Below are 15,085 nucleotides of genomic sequence, written 5' to 3' on the forward strand. Positions count from 1 at the left end.
GCTGGACTTTGCCTAAAAAAAGATACTGTGGGGGCAGCGAAAGCTTTAGCCAGTATGAGGAAACATTGAATGAAAGGTGCAGGCCAACCTTTATGAAGCAAAACCACCAAACACCGAACATTCCTCGTATTTTTCGAGAGGGCAATTTTGGCATCTACTAATTTGCCAGTTTTGAAGGTTTCTTCCTCTCAAAGAATTATAGATAATATTGTGGTGCACGGCATATCTATAAGTGGCAATGCGGTTTTGCAGGCTGGTGTCTCAGGTATAGATAAGTTGGCGAGAACATAGAAAATAGTTTTGTTTCCAGATATATGGAAGAGAAGCTTAAGAGATTTAATAATCTGTTTGCCAGTATTGGTCATGCCAATACCAGTACTTTTTCTACTGAGACACAGGAGCTTATAGATCTTTTTGAGAAATTAATTTACAAGGAATCGCATTGCCACTTTAATTTATTGGGGTTACAACGTTATTCGAACTTGATATTTCCCCACGAGGGCTGCGGGCTTTCAAAAGCCCTTCCACTCCTTTTGACTTGCCAGATGCAGCCTTTAAGAATCGTTGGCTGGCTGCTGCACATAGATGTGCCATGGAGTGGGTTCCAATCCTTATGGATAGGGATCTATTGCAGCAAAAGAAGTTGAAGGAGAACTTAATGCTATGCACACTGATTTGTTGACAAAAATTGGTTCTTCTGAAATGAACTATTTGTGAATGTGAGAGAGAAATTAAATTTGAGACTGATCAGATTAACTTCAAGTTGGGGAAGATTAATAGAGACGTCTGTGATTATAATAAATGGCGGGCCTTCTTGTAGAGGGCCAATAAAAAGACGGCTCATAAAACTGATAGTTCTCATGTGAAATCTAATTCCAAAACACAACACAGTCTCTTTTGCTTCGTCGGATGGCGCTGGTTATACTACTGAGTCTGAGAATGACTTCCAGGCATCCCTTCTCTTCCTTTACCACAGGAACCAAAAGCTCTTCTGCAGCGTTTTTGTAACAATGTGGAAGGTACAACTGATGATAGAAAGAAGAGGGGAGCCTACAATGCGTTGACAATGTATGAAGGACATTTTAAACCTTTGCATAAATGAGGTAGATGGCAATGATTTTAATGTTTAAAATAATACATGTGTTGTTAATTTATCAGGATGTTTTTTGTCTATGGAGCAATGGAGTGTGTTAAATCTTGGGCTGAAGTTTATACCGACTGTGCTTCCTAGATTGCATGTATTGAAACAGGAAGTGTTTCAATTTTTAAGAAAGTTGGACTTTAAATATTTTTTCGTTGATAAATCTGATAAATATGTTATTGATAATAATTTGGAAGTTGTTAGTGAAGAAAATAGCTTTTATTCATGCACATCTGACAGTTTTGATGTGGACAATAATCCCGATGCATATTTTTTACTTAATACTTCAGCAGTGAATGTTAAAAGTTGATTTAGTCCCCCATATGATAATGAATATATTAAACAGTTGTCTGAAATGTTAAATTAGTGTAGAACAGCTAAATGTCAAATTTAATAACCAACAGGATGTTCAATATAATTTAACTAAAAAAGAATGGGCTGTTTTAAAAGAATTGACAAATAGAAGAGATCTTATTATCAAGCCTGCAGTTAAGGGCAATAAAATTGTTATTCATTTTTCTCAATATTTAAATACGTCCATGCAACACTTGGATGACAGAACAGTTTATGAAGTGAGCAATGAAAATGAATATATAGATTAACGATACAATGTTTTACAAGCCTAATGGATAAAGGTTGCCGTTTGGGTTATTTCACTAAGAAAGATGTGGATACTAAGTTTAATACAGAGGTTGTAGCTTGGCAACCTTTTATTGTCTTCGAAGATCCATAAAGACAATATTAACCCTCCAGATAGACCCATTGTGTCAGCTAGTAATTATTTTTTAGGCAATATTGGGATATTTTTACATAATTTTTTATTGCTGTATGTGGAAAAGCTCCCTTCGTATATTCGATTCTTTTGATATATGGAATGCTAATATGTATTTTATTTCTATTGATATTCAAAGTCTTTATACCAACATTACACATAGAGATGGTTTAGCAGATTTACAGTATTTTTTGAAGGATAGCCCAGTATCATGTTACATAATAGAATTATTGCAGTTCTGTTTGCTGAATAATTTTTTTTAGCTTCAGCAGTGTTATCAAACAATTACAGGGCACAGCTATGGAGGTGGCTTTCACCCCCATGTATGCTAATATTTTTATGGCTAAATCTGAAAAGGATTACATTTATGAGCTCCCATTTTTTTGATACATTGATGATTTGATTTTTATCTGTGAAAATGGCATGAATGAGGTTCAAGATTTTGTTAATGCTATTAATAATAATGCATATAATTTGGAATTTGATGGTTTGCAGTATGGCAAGGAAATTAATTTTTTGGACCTGCATTTGATTGGCCATAATGATGGTTTTGTTCAAGTTTCTTAACATCGCAGGTTTATAGATGGCAGTCAGTACTTATATGGCACCAGTTGTCATTCACACTGCATACCATCATATCCCTCCAGTATGGAGAACTGATGAGAATGCTTAGAATTTGTAATAATGAGGTTGATCTATATAGAGAAGTTTGGCAAACATTGCTCATGTTTCTCCATAGGGGTTATGATAGAAATACTTTGATAGCAGCTGTGGATACAATTGATGAAATTTATTTTGGTCAGCAATATAAATGTATACCTAAATATATGTTTATAATGAAGATGTACAGGTTAAGGAAAATGTGGGTGATGTTTTTTGTTAGTACATATAATATTTTAAGCCAAATAATCTGGAAATTGGTAAATTACTATTGGAATTGTTTGAAAAAAGATGTTATAGTGAAGAATATTATTAGAAATTGGCCATCTATTTCATTATAAAAGGGGACAGAATATAAGGGATAAACTGGTGAAAGCTTATTTTGTGTTACCTGATGCAACAGTTATGTCATCTCTTAGTGTATTGGGGACTATGCCATGTAATAATTGGGGTCTGTATTAGATCACTGAATGCTTTAAAAAGTGTGCAGTGGTTAATCTGACCCTATGTAACTGAAAGTTTACAATTTCAAACTCTCCGAACAGCGATTTTTTTCCTAGGAGGAAAAAAATTGCTGTTCCAAAAAAAAAAAAAAAAACATACTTTAAAAATTACATTAAGTGGGGCTTTGCCCCAATTAAATATACCAACTCGAGACCAAGACTACAGTGCTGAAAATGGTAGTAGAGCGGCCAAGCAAATTCTTTCCCAGGGAAAGAATTAGCTTAAAAGCCGCTTCGATATTTTGCCATTTCAGGCTTTTGAGTTCGACCAAGACACATTCGAAAGAATGCGTCTTCGGTCTTCTAATACGGAACCAATAATTGTAGTGTATGTAAACATATAGTGCCTGTTTTAACATAATTAATGAATATGAATAGTTTTTCATGTAATAGTGCAGGCATTATATATTGTTTGAGGTGCCCATGTAATATGTTTTATATTGGGCAAAGTAAACAAAAGTTCAAGATCAGATTGCAGGAACAGAGTGGAGAGTTCAGTTGCTATGCAGTTTTTAGACAAACATAATAGTGATTTTTCTTTGCTAAAGGCCACTATTTTAGAGAAGGTTTTATCAAAGTTGGTGATGCTGTATTATTAAAAAATTTTTTGCTACATAAAGTAGCTGTTTTGATTTTTTTAAGTATAACCTTTACTTGGGGGACTAAATCATGAGCTTAGTTAGAAATATCTTATTTAGTTAATTTTTTAATGGTTAATTGCTTTATTGATTGTTTGATTGCTGTATGTATATATAGGGGAGGTTTTAACTAATTTGTTATTCTTTGAAGGCTGTGTTTGGCCGAGGCTCTAAGTGCAATAAATCTGGATTTGGATCTGTATTTCGTTGTTTTCTTTCAACCTTTATGAAGCAAGCTGGACTGTTGAACATGTTGTCCCATGCTGATAACATATCGAATCCCCCAGGAATGACACTATTTAATCAGTTGTTGAAGCCAATTACTTTTTTTTGCACTTGAGCATTATTCTTTAATAAAGAAGGCATCTCTACTCAGGAATTTATCATATGCTTATAGTGCTCCCATATATCTTTTTGCATGTCTCTCTGGGTATTGCACCCAACGTCATTCACTCCTACATGGGTGACCACCATGTGATAGTCATATTTGTCAAATGAAAGGATCTTTACAGCCCTAGTGATGTTAGAGATTTTGACAATTGAAAGACAAATCCAACAAAGACAGCTTGCTCAAAACAGGTAAAAGCCTAGCCCAAGCATAAAAAAATCAGTGTAACAAACAGCTCATGGCTCAAGGACACCCCAAACAATAAATTAATTCAGTAAATATAAGATTTCATACAACAATGTCATATACCTTCAAAAAACTAATATGCATATTTTTTCCAACGTAGAACATGGCCATATGATTAGGATGTCTAAGAGGACTTATGATAAAGACGTATATGAAAAGTTGATTCAAAGCCTTATAAAAAGATTTTAATGGAAGGGGCTATAGTAGTAATAGAGTAGAAAATATGAAAAATCAAACAGATGGCAGTAAGGACTCGCATAGCTAAACCTGTATTCATGGATATGAATTCCACTTTTGGTTTTGTTAGCCTGAATAATGGGGCTTTTGATTTGTCCATTCCAGTTATATATAATGTAGATAGTGAGCATGTTTCTAATATTTATACAGAACACTGTAATATTTTAAGATTTTATGAAGGTTTAATGGACAAAATCTCTTCCATTAATACATTTAGATATAAGAATTCTGTTAATGGGAAGCATATGTGAAATAGTGTATTGTATATCTAGTGAGATGTGTAAAATGTACCTCTTTCTATATTGGTAAAAGCAATAGAAAACTGAAGGATTATATGTGTGAGTACTTGTCTGATATACATAGACATGAAACAAATTATTTATATAAGCATACATTACCAGTTGACAGTACACACAATTTTAAGTTTGGTGATTTAGAACTAGTATTTGTTAGTAAAAGGGGTGGGGATGAATTTCTGCAGACAGAGAGAAGAGAGTATAATTTGGATTTGCAGATTTTGAACTGATTGTCCTCCAGGATTGAATGTAGTGTGCAGTTTTGAAATCTGTTTTAAAATCTAGGTCCATAAAATTGATGTTTTATCGTTTAAACTGTATTTTTTAAAGTTTTTTGACATTGTCTCTCTAAAATTTCTAGATGTGTTATGTCATTTTTATTGTCATTGGTTGATTGTGTTCATGTGATGCCTAGTGTGAATATATTTAAAAGTGGCTGCTCTTACACTCAAACCTTTTAATGTATCTGAGGAATTACTATTGCACAAAAGTTTATATTTACTTAATACATTTCTTATTTGTGTTATCCTTGAGCCATGAGTTGTTAAACTTGAAAGACAACTCACCATTATCCAGTTATTGTCCACCCTAGTGAGTAGAGAATTTACGTGCCTAGTTACAGAATTACTTGGTCTCTAAAGCTCTTTTTTATAGTACAGTGGTTTAGAGTCATACCGCTCAACTTTACAGATTTTCACAGAATGTCCAGATTTTTGCTTCATATTTTAGGTCCATATCTCATAAAGTTGTGGCTTTCTGGCAAATCATTGAGAGTTGAAGTCAGAAGATGACAGACATTTGAGTTTGACTTCATACCCTTCAAAAATTCATGCTAATGAAAAACATGTTCTGTCAATTTTCTAAGTTTGTAAGAGCAATATTTCAAAAGTGTCCCTATTTTTGGACCTTTGTCCCCTTATTATTGATGGCTTTGTCCATATTTCTTGCTGTAAGAGGTTGAGAGGTATATTTAGAACAATAGATTTGAAGTGATTTGACTTTGTGGCTTTTTGCTATGTATGCATAAAGAAGGTATGATGATGGATTTATTCTGAGACCTAGTATTCTTACAACTGGAGGCTTTTGTAAAGTTGTTTTTTGCAGTCTCAGTGTACATTTTAATGCAATTTTGTTTAAATTGTAGTGGAAGTGTGTGCTGCCCACAGTCAACAGTTTTTGTGAGAGGGAAGCCAAGGTCAACTTTGTCATTCAGAAACCGCACAAGTGCAAACACTGAACGGAATTCCGTTCTCCAGACTCAGTGTGCAGACAACATATAAACTATTTTCACAGACATTTACACAACCTAGTTATTACATCACGGACATGCAAGTAGACTAATACTGCACATAATTAGAAACACATTTTAACATGTTTTACAGTAAACTTTTACTTGTATGAGACTTCAGTATTGTACAGGTACTTGGTTAAGACATTGCATTGATACTTGCATAGCAATAGACATTAGAGTATTGTACTATGGTTAGTTTACAAATTTCAAACATGTATTGCACTGAATGAAGAGATATTTTACTGCATTGCTACTGCCCTAGATGGCCTATAAGTTAGCAGTCATTGTGAATATTGCACTAAGTATTAGATAAGACTGTTAAACAGGTTAATGCACAATTTGAGACAAGTTTCTATTGACCCAGATGGCCATCATGGAGCATAGTTGGTACTAGAGTTCAGCAGCCTGATGATATTAGGGAAGAAGCTGTTCCTGAATCACGTAGGTCTGCTATGTATTGCATGTAGCGCTTTCCAGATAGATTCAGGAATAGTCTGTAAGCAGGGTGAGTGCAGTCTTTAATTATTCCTCTGGCCCTGTAAAACATCTGGTTAAGTACAAGTCGTGGATTGGTGGGAAGGTGGTCTTGATGATCCTCTCAGCTGTCTTCACCACTCTCTGGAGGGATTTGCGCTTAGAGGTAGAGCAGTTTCCATACCATACGACAAGGTTGTTCGTCAGGATGCTTTCTGTAGTACCTGTGTAGATGGTGGTGAGAACTGTTGATGGGACATTTGCTTTCCTCAGCCTTCTCAAAAAGTGCAATCTCTGGTGCACTTTCTTGACTATGGCATTTGTACTGGTGCTCCAAGACAAGTCCTCATAATTTGTATTGGTGCTCCAAGACAAGTCCTCATCAATGTGCACTCCCAGAAACTTTGTGCTTACCACTCTGTCCACTGTTTCCCCACTGATGGTGAGAGGAGAATGTTCCTTGTTGTTTTTCCTGTAGTCCATAACTATCTTGTTTATTTTGTTCATGTTTAGTGCTAACTTATTTCCATACTAGGTAATTAGTTGTTCTGTGTCATCTCTACACTGTTTCATCATTGTTACTGATGAGGCCCACCACTGTTGTGTTGTCAGCAAACTTGATGATGTGGTTTACATTGTACTGGGCTGTACAATTGTATGATAACAGGGTGAACGGCAAGGGACGTGGTACACATCCTTGTGGGACTCCAGTGTTGAGTGATGCTGTCCAAGGAGTTATTTCCTGCGCACACTTTCTGAGGTTGGTCAGTGAGAAAGCCAAGAATCCATTTACAAAGTGGAGTGTTGACGCCTAGTTGGAGTAGCTTCATTACCAGATGAAGAGGGATGACCATGTTAAAAGCAGAACTGAAATCAATGAATAGTACCCTCGCCCAGGTGTTTTTATTCTCAAGGTGTTCCAGTGATAGATGGAGGCTAGAGAGATGGTGTCTGCCATAGAGCGGTTTGCTCAGTAAGTAAACTGCAGAGGGTCAAGATCAGCAGGCAGCCCAGTTGTTATGGTGTCCTTGACCAGCCTTTCAAAGCACTTCATCACTGTGGAGGTGATGGCTGCAGTGCAGTAGTCATTTAGGCAAGATGGTAGAGACTTCTTTGGTAATGGAATGATTTTCACGTCCTTAAAGCATTTCGTAACTATTTGCTGACTCTCAGAGAGGTATTTAAGCTGTCCGCAGGACATTTCTTGGTTGGACTGTGCAGGCCCTGAGAACTCGCTGTAGGATGTTGTCAGGCCCAGCTGCTTTTCTCGGGTTAACTCTGCTGAGTGTCCTCTGGAGATCAGCTGGGTTGAAGATGAGCATCTTCCTATTATGGTCGGTGGGCATTTTCTTAACTGTTCTTTTCCCTTCCTTAAGTCTGCTGAAGTAGACATTCAGCTTATTTAGGAATTCCTTGTTGTCCTCACATTGCGACGATAGGGGTCTGTAGTCAGTTATGGACTGGATACCCTGCCATAGGCAACTGGGGTCTTTCTGCTCAGAGAAGTAGCACTGGGTATTTCTGCCATAGGCGCATTTTGCTTCCCTCACTCCCTTGTACAGATTTGTTGTGGCTGTTCTGAGGGCTTCCACCACAAAAAACTGGACTGTAGAAGTCAGAAAGCGTACAAAACTTTTATTGAATTATCCACAAAGCTTTTGGGGAGTAACCCTTCTTCAGTGTGTAATACAAACTAACAAAATTAGCACATTCATTTAAATACCTTAAAAGGCATAGCCTTCCAATCCTATCTCTTATCCAATCAATCATTTAAGATTTAAACACATATATCAAACAGTGCATGACAGATGTGTATATATATATATATATATATATATATATATATGTATGTATAAAAACACACATATATATATATATATATATATATATATATATATATATGTATGTATAAAAACACATATACAAAATTTATGTAAAATATAGTACAATATACCTTCTCAAGTTAAATACTAAAACATAAAAATCTGTAGACATATATATTATAATTGCATTTGTTTCCTTTTCAGAACTGGTTTAATGCCCACGGCATTTAACTTGGAGGTTTATTTGCATTAAAACATAATATCCACTCATACTCTGCTATTTCTAGCCTATTACTGATATTTATTTATTTATTTATTGACATTTGTTAACCAGGTTGGTCCAGCTGGGTTTTTGGCCAACTTTCAGTGGAGACCCGAGGAGAAAAGCTCCAATACAGATATATACAGACATAAAAAGGTAACAATTTCAATTAACAATATGATGAGATATGAAAAAAAGAAGAAAAAAATAATACAAGAACACTACAGATACATGTGAAAACATGCAAACTATTTACATTATGTAAACTATATGTTTACAGATTAGAGATTTTGTACATATTTACATGCGGATTAATTGATCAGATGAGAGAGTTCAGTTCAGTTTGTAACTCTTAGTTGAGGGATCACATTATTGAGGTGATGGAGGATAGTTAGGAGGGGGTAGCCCTTAGAGGGAGAGATGAGGTTAGGTTGGGGCTGTGCAAGGGCAAATTCTGGTGTTGTGCAGATGGAGTTTTAGTTTCTCTTTAAAGTGTGCTGGGTTAATGGTGGAGCTTATTTCGCAAGGGAGTTTGTTCCAGTTTTGGGCTATTGAGTATTTATATAAGAGTTTGCCTACTGCTTTTTTTGGCTAGTAGGTGTTAAGAAGTTGCTGATTAGAGGTACAGAGAGTGCAAGAAGGTGTGTAGATGGAAATGAGGGAAGAAAGAGCTGGGCAAGATGAAGGTTTGTAGAAAATGAAACTTAGCATTTGTAGTTGTGAAAGTAACAAAATGTGGGGGAATTCTAGCCATTGTAGGCATGCGAGGGGTAGACAGTAGTGGGATTTGTATGGATATTGCTGCCTCTCATGTTTGGATAGACTACTTGAATGACCCTAAACTTAAATTTATGTTGTGAGCCTTCCTTTATCTGATGTTTATAAAGTACATTAGTTGAAATTTTACGTCTAATATCTAAGTGTTCTTTTATTCTGTCTTTGAACTTTCTACTACACTTACCTGTATAAAATGATGTACATGTCACGCAAGTGGCTAAATAAACCACGGTCTGTATGATGCAAGTTGCAAAACAATTTATTCTAAATTCTTTTTGTGTAACTGGATGTATAAATCTAGCATCTTTAAGTATAAATTTACAGTTCACGTAATAAAAACATGGAATAGTCCCTTTTTTAACTGTTTGTGTAGAACTTCCAGCCTTATTCATTTCTTTGCAACATAACTGCACTTTAAGATTCCTCCCCTTTCTATATGAAAATATTGGGGTATCTCATACAGTTTTGTGTAGCTCTGGATGTGCAGTAAGGATAGACCAATTGTTCCTTATAATATTCAGGACACTGTCATAGGTTGGTACTAGGCTACCGGCCCTAGGGTCTATACAAGCCTAGCCATAACAATTCCCTGGCTATTTCTTCCCACACTATTTACTTCCTGGACCCCTGTCTAGCAGGGCTTCTGACGTGATCCCTGGGGTGAATTTCCTTTCTCCCATCCAATCGTCAAGGTTCCTTTTGAAGAGGGCCAAAGAGGCTCTGCTTGACATGTATGGGACGTCTATTCCAGAGTCTGGGGAGTCCCTGGGTCAGGAACCTATCCCTCCAGCATGTTTTGTTTATTGTGATGACAAGGTTTAGATCCCTTGAGTGTGTTGCTCTGAGGGATTGGGATTTCTTTAAGTGTAGCATGTCCAACAGCTCTGGGTTTGATATGGCCTTATATGTTAAGCAGAGATTGCCTCTGAGTAGACGATATGCGACTGAGTATAGCTGGAGTTTTTTAAGGCGGTCAGCATAGGGCATCTGCTCTAGGCCTGTGATTCTTTTAGTGAGGTATTTCTGCGGCCTTTCCAGTTGCTGCAGGTGTCTTGTGAGGTACATACCAAATGGGGCGTTGTATTCTGTAATGGGTCTAATGAGGGATGAGTACAATGGGACAATGACCTCCTTTTTTCTGTATGAAAAGCCCTTAGTGATGAGGTGTGCCACATAAAAGGATTTCATGGCTGTTGTGGCGATGTGGTTATCGAAGGTGAGACCACTGTCCACCTGTGTCCCTAAGCCTCTTATCACACTTTCGGCGTTTAGTGTACTGCCACCTATGTGGTAATTCCCAGGTACATGTTTTTTTCCCAAAAGGGATAATTGTACATTTCTTGGCATTGAGCTTGAGCCCATGGCTCTGGCACCAAGCATCTGTTTCTGTAAGGCCCTTTTGTAGAGTATCCACATCATCCGGAGATTCAGCAATGGCTCCCAGTTTGCAGTCATCTGCAAACTTTGTTAGCCAGAGTCCCTTAGTGTTGGCCTGTACTTCAAAGAAGTAGATGCCAAACAAGAGTGGTCCCAGGACTGAACCCTGAGGTACTCCACTTGTCACTTGTCTGGAGCTGGATTTGGAGTCCGCTACTTTTACAGTGTGGGTTCTGTCAGTAAGCTAGTTGGCAACCCATCAAGTGACATAGGGATTAATGCCCAGCTTAGTAAGTTTATCTATGATGCCAGAGTGAGGGATGGTGTCAAAGGCCTTGGCGAGGTCCAGATAGGCTGTGTGGACTGCCTTACCCTCATCCACTGCTCTGGAGACTGATTCGAAGAAGTCAGTCAGGTTCAGGAAACAAGATCGGCCCTTCATGAACTCAAACTGGGTGGAGTCCAGTATTTGAAAGTTGCCAATGTCTTTGTTTATAAGTTCCATGATAATACGTTCCATGGCCTTGCAGATCAGGCTCGTCAGACTGAAGGGGCGGTAGTTCCCGGGATCCATGGTGGATCCCCCCTTGTGGAGTGGGGTAACTGTAGCTGTGCACCACTTAGTGGGCACAAAGCCTGAGGTGAGACTATGATTAAACATGACACTTAGGTGAGCTGCCAGTTCATTTTGTAGTCCATGTAGTACACAGCCCGGGATGTCATCTGGTCCCATGGATGCTGTATTCTTAGCTTTGGAGAGTGCATTTTTTACCTGTGTGGACGTTATTACCGGAATATGGCAATCTTCCGGTATTGAGATGGGCCATTTAGGGGGTGAGAGGGGGGTGAAGTTGGCACTGAATCGATCTGCCAGGATATTGGCAATATCTTTGGGATCAGTATATTTAATGTCATTCTGTTGTCGCTCGGAGCAGATCTGAGCATTGCCATTTAGATTTGTTCTAGTCAGTTTTAACATTATAATTTGTTATAACTGTAATATCATTAATAATTTTCTTATTATTAACATTTCATTCTGGGTGACCCTTGCGGTCAAAATACGTTTTGGCCGGTGGTGCTGCGGTAGTGTTGTCGCCTCATAGCAAGACGTTGTCTCTTTCGATTCTCAGCTAGAGCGTCTGTGTGGAGGCATACGTGAATGGGGCGTGCCTTCGTTGAAGGTTGTGCGTCAGGGCTGGTAACTCAGTACGTAAAAATCCACTACCAGTCATTAGCAGACCGGAGTTCCTTTGTGGCGACCCCTAACTGGGAAAAGCCGAAAGACACAAACAAACGAATTACACTGACTATCTGTATAATATTTTGTGACATTCATCAAAGATTCACTATAATTTCTGGACCCAAGTGCATTTGTTCTTGGTAAGTACGATCATCCATGTTCAGTCTACTCATTTGAAAATATTGGGTCCTAACTATGCCATTAAAAAATTGTGGATGCATACTTGATTTATGTAAAAATCTATTCACAGGTACATCTTTCTTATGCACCTTCCTATGGATGGACCCATTTTTTCTAATAAAATAAATATCCAAAAAACAATGTTTCTTTTGAAAAATTCATCTTGAATTTAAAAAAACTTTTAGTCATATTCAAATACGCAGCAAATTTCAGTAAATTATTTTCATCACTTGTCAAAATCAGGAAAACGTCATCCACAAAACATACATAAAATGCAACATAAAAAACAGTCATTCACATAACTGAAGGCATATTGATTCTCCCCATAATTCAGGACCAAGTTTGCATAAGTGTTAACAACTGAGGTTCACATGGCCACCCCAGACACTTGATGATAATATTAATTCTCAAAAATAAAAACATTGCTATTTAAAACAGCTTCTAATAAAGAGCAAGTGGTCTCAAATTTCCCTGACAGTAAATCTACTGTTGCTACACAAAACCTCTCTAATGGCATCAGTACCATAAACATTAGGTATAACTGTGAAAAGGGAAGTTATATCCAAAGTAACAAAATAGAAATTTAAAAAGGTGTTTGTCTCATACCATCTATGGAACTTATCCAAAAAAATCACCTGTGTCTTTGATATAGCTTTTAATTTTACATAGAAAAGGACTCTAGACATATTCTAAATACAAAGAAAGAGGTTCTGTAACCCACCCTTTCCCAAAGACAGTTGGTCTCATGGGTGGGTTATTTCGATCCTTATGAATCTTAGGTAATCTGTAAAGACAAGGAATAATAGGATGAGGGACTGAAAAATAGCTAAATAATTCTAAACTAATGCCATTCATCATTTGTAGTTTAAAACTAAACTATTGACCTTATGAATGATGTCTCAGACGAAGACAGAATGTACTTTCTGCTTCATTCAAAAAAAATATTCATGCTGTTTAAATAAAGAACGCTTATCTAATAAAACAATTGCCCCATGCTTATCAGACTGTTTTATCACAATATCAGCGTTATTTTTCAGCCTCAATAAGGTTTCATATTCACTTTTAGTGATATTGTACCACTTAGGGCATCTAGAGTCTTACAAATCATGCAGCTCTTTCTGACAAACATGGAAGGCAGTAATTACCGGTGCACTGACAGGCACAAATGTGCTGCTTCTTTTAAGTCCGTGTGTACAAGTAGTAGCATCCTTAAACATAATATTAAATTTAAATTACAGGCAAAACTTTTTAATCAGTTAATGCTCGTTCCAAAGAGTCAGTGCAGCTCAGGAGAAACTGTAGGCCTTTATTCAATAAAGAAAAGTCGCTGTCAGTAAGTTCAATATTCAATAGATTAACAACATTTTCAGTACTTATCTTGTCCAATTCAAGCTACTCCTAGTTTGTGGACCTGTATGGGTTACTTTTATGCCATCTGCTCTTAATTTTTTCTTCCTCTCGAAGATGAGCAGTGTCTATTCTCTACTCTGTCTGGCAATTACAATTTGACTGTAGTCAGTGGACGCAGAAAATCCTCATCTACCATTGGTGGACAAGATTCATCTTCTGCAGTCAGTTTCCCTTCTTCCTGAGCCAGATTGTCAGTAAGTAGTTCAAATTGTTATACAGGAAGCTCCGATGACTGTTCCATTAAATTGTTAGGAACAGTTAGATTAGGCAAACGTGAGGAAAAGAATCAAGTTCATACATTGAACCTTTAGGGCTACGAGTTTCATTGATGTATCTTTTAGGCCATGAGAAAATGTATTCACGTTGGAAATCTCTAATATCACAGTTTAGTGTGAGTCGTTTCTGTTGTTCCACATGACAATCATATTCAGTTAAGCATTCAAGCATCCTATTATATAGCTCTATATTATCTTTAAAAAAAGGCAGTGCAGAGAAAGTACTTTCTAAAGTCTCTCTCAACATGCTGCAACTCCTTTTCTGTCTCAAGAAATAAGTCATTCATAAGATGCATGTAATCAAGACTTAACTTCAGATTTAGCTGCTGCCATTTCTTTATCAAAATCTAATAGATATTTCCGTAGGTAGGCATCTTAAGTGTACGCAACCCTCCAGGTGCTATTCCCAGCTCTAAGGAAGCTTGAAAACTCATTCACTGCCATTGCAGGCATTTATAACCATGCATTTTTTTTCTCAAGAATGGAGATTTGATTTAACATTATAGTATTCATAAGATTAGCAGCACTCTCATTCATTAAGCCAGATGCTGATACATCTTGCAATAGAGGGTTTGAGCATGTTCTTAGCATGTCCCCTAAGGTACGATTTAGTAATTGAGACGATAACATCTCCACTTGAGTCTCGAGAATCAAAGGCTGTGTCATAGTAATATCCTGCTGTCCAACTCACAGTTCCTTTCCACAAAAAAAAAAAAAAAAAAAAAAAAACAGAACAATACAGCCACAAAAAAGGAAGGAAGGGAGTAAAAACAGCAGAAAAACAAAGTCGTAATCCACCAAAAACTGGACTGTTGTAGAAGTCAGAATGCGTACAAAAATTGTATTGAATTATCCACAAAGCTTTCAGGAAAGTAAATCCTTCTTTAATGTGATACAAACTAACAAATTTAGCACGTTCATTTACATACCCTAAAAGACAGCCATCCAATTACATTCATTGAAATACCCTGAAAGACACAGCCATCCAGTCAGATCTCTTATCCAGTTAATCACTTAAGATTTGAACACATATATCGAACTGTGCATGACAGATACATATATAAAAAAAAAAAAAAAATATATATATATATATAT

The 15,085-nt window shown here is 36.9% G+C and overlaps 1 protein-coding gene across 3 annotated transcripts in view; it reads left to right on the forward strand.

The window, feature by feature from the left end:
* Positions 1 to 15,085, forward strand: part of TJP2 (tight junction protein 2) — a 2,224,967-nt gene that overhangs the window by 1,582,720 nt on the left and 627,162 nt on the right. The window lies entirely within an intron of this gene.

This window comes from Protopterus annectens, chromosome 2.part2 (assembly GCF_019279795.1).
Source record: "Protopterus annectens isolate FY-2018-M chromosome 2.part2, PAN1.0, whole genome shotgun sequence".
NCBI classification, from domain to species: domain Eukaryota; kingdom Metazoa; phylum Chordata; order Ceratodontiformes; family Protopteridae; genus Protopterus; species Protopterus annectens.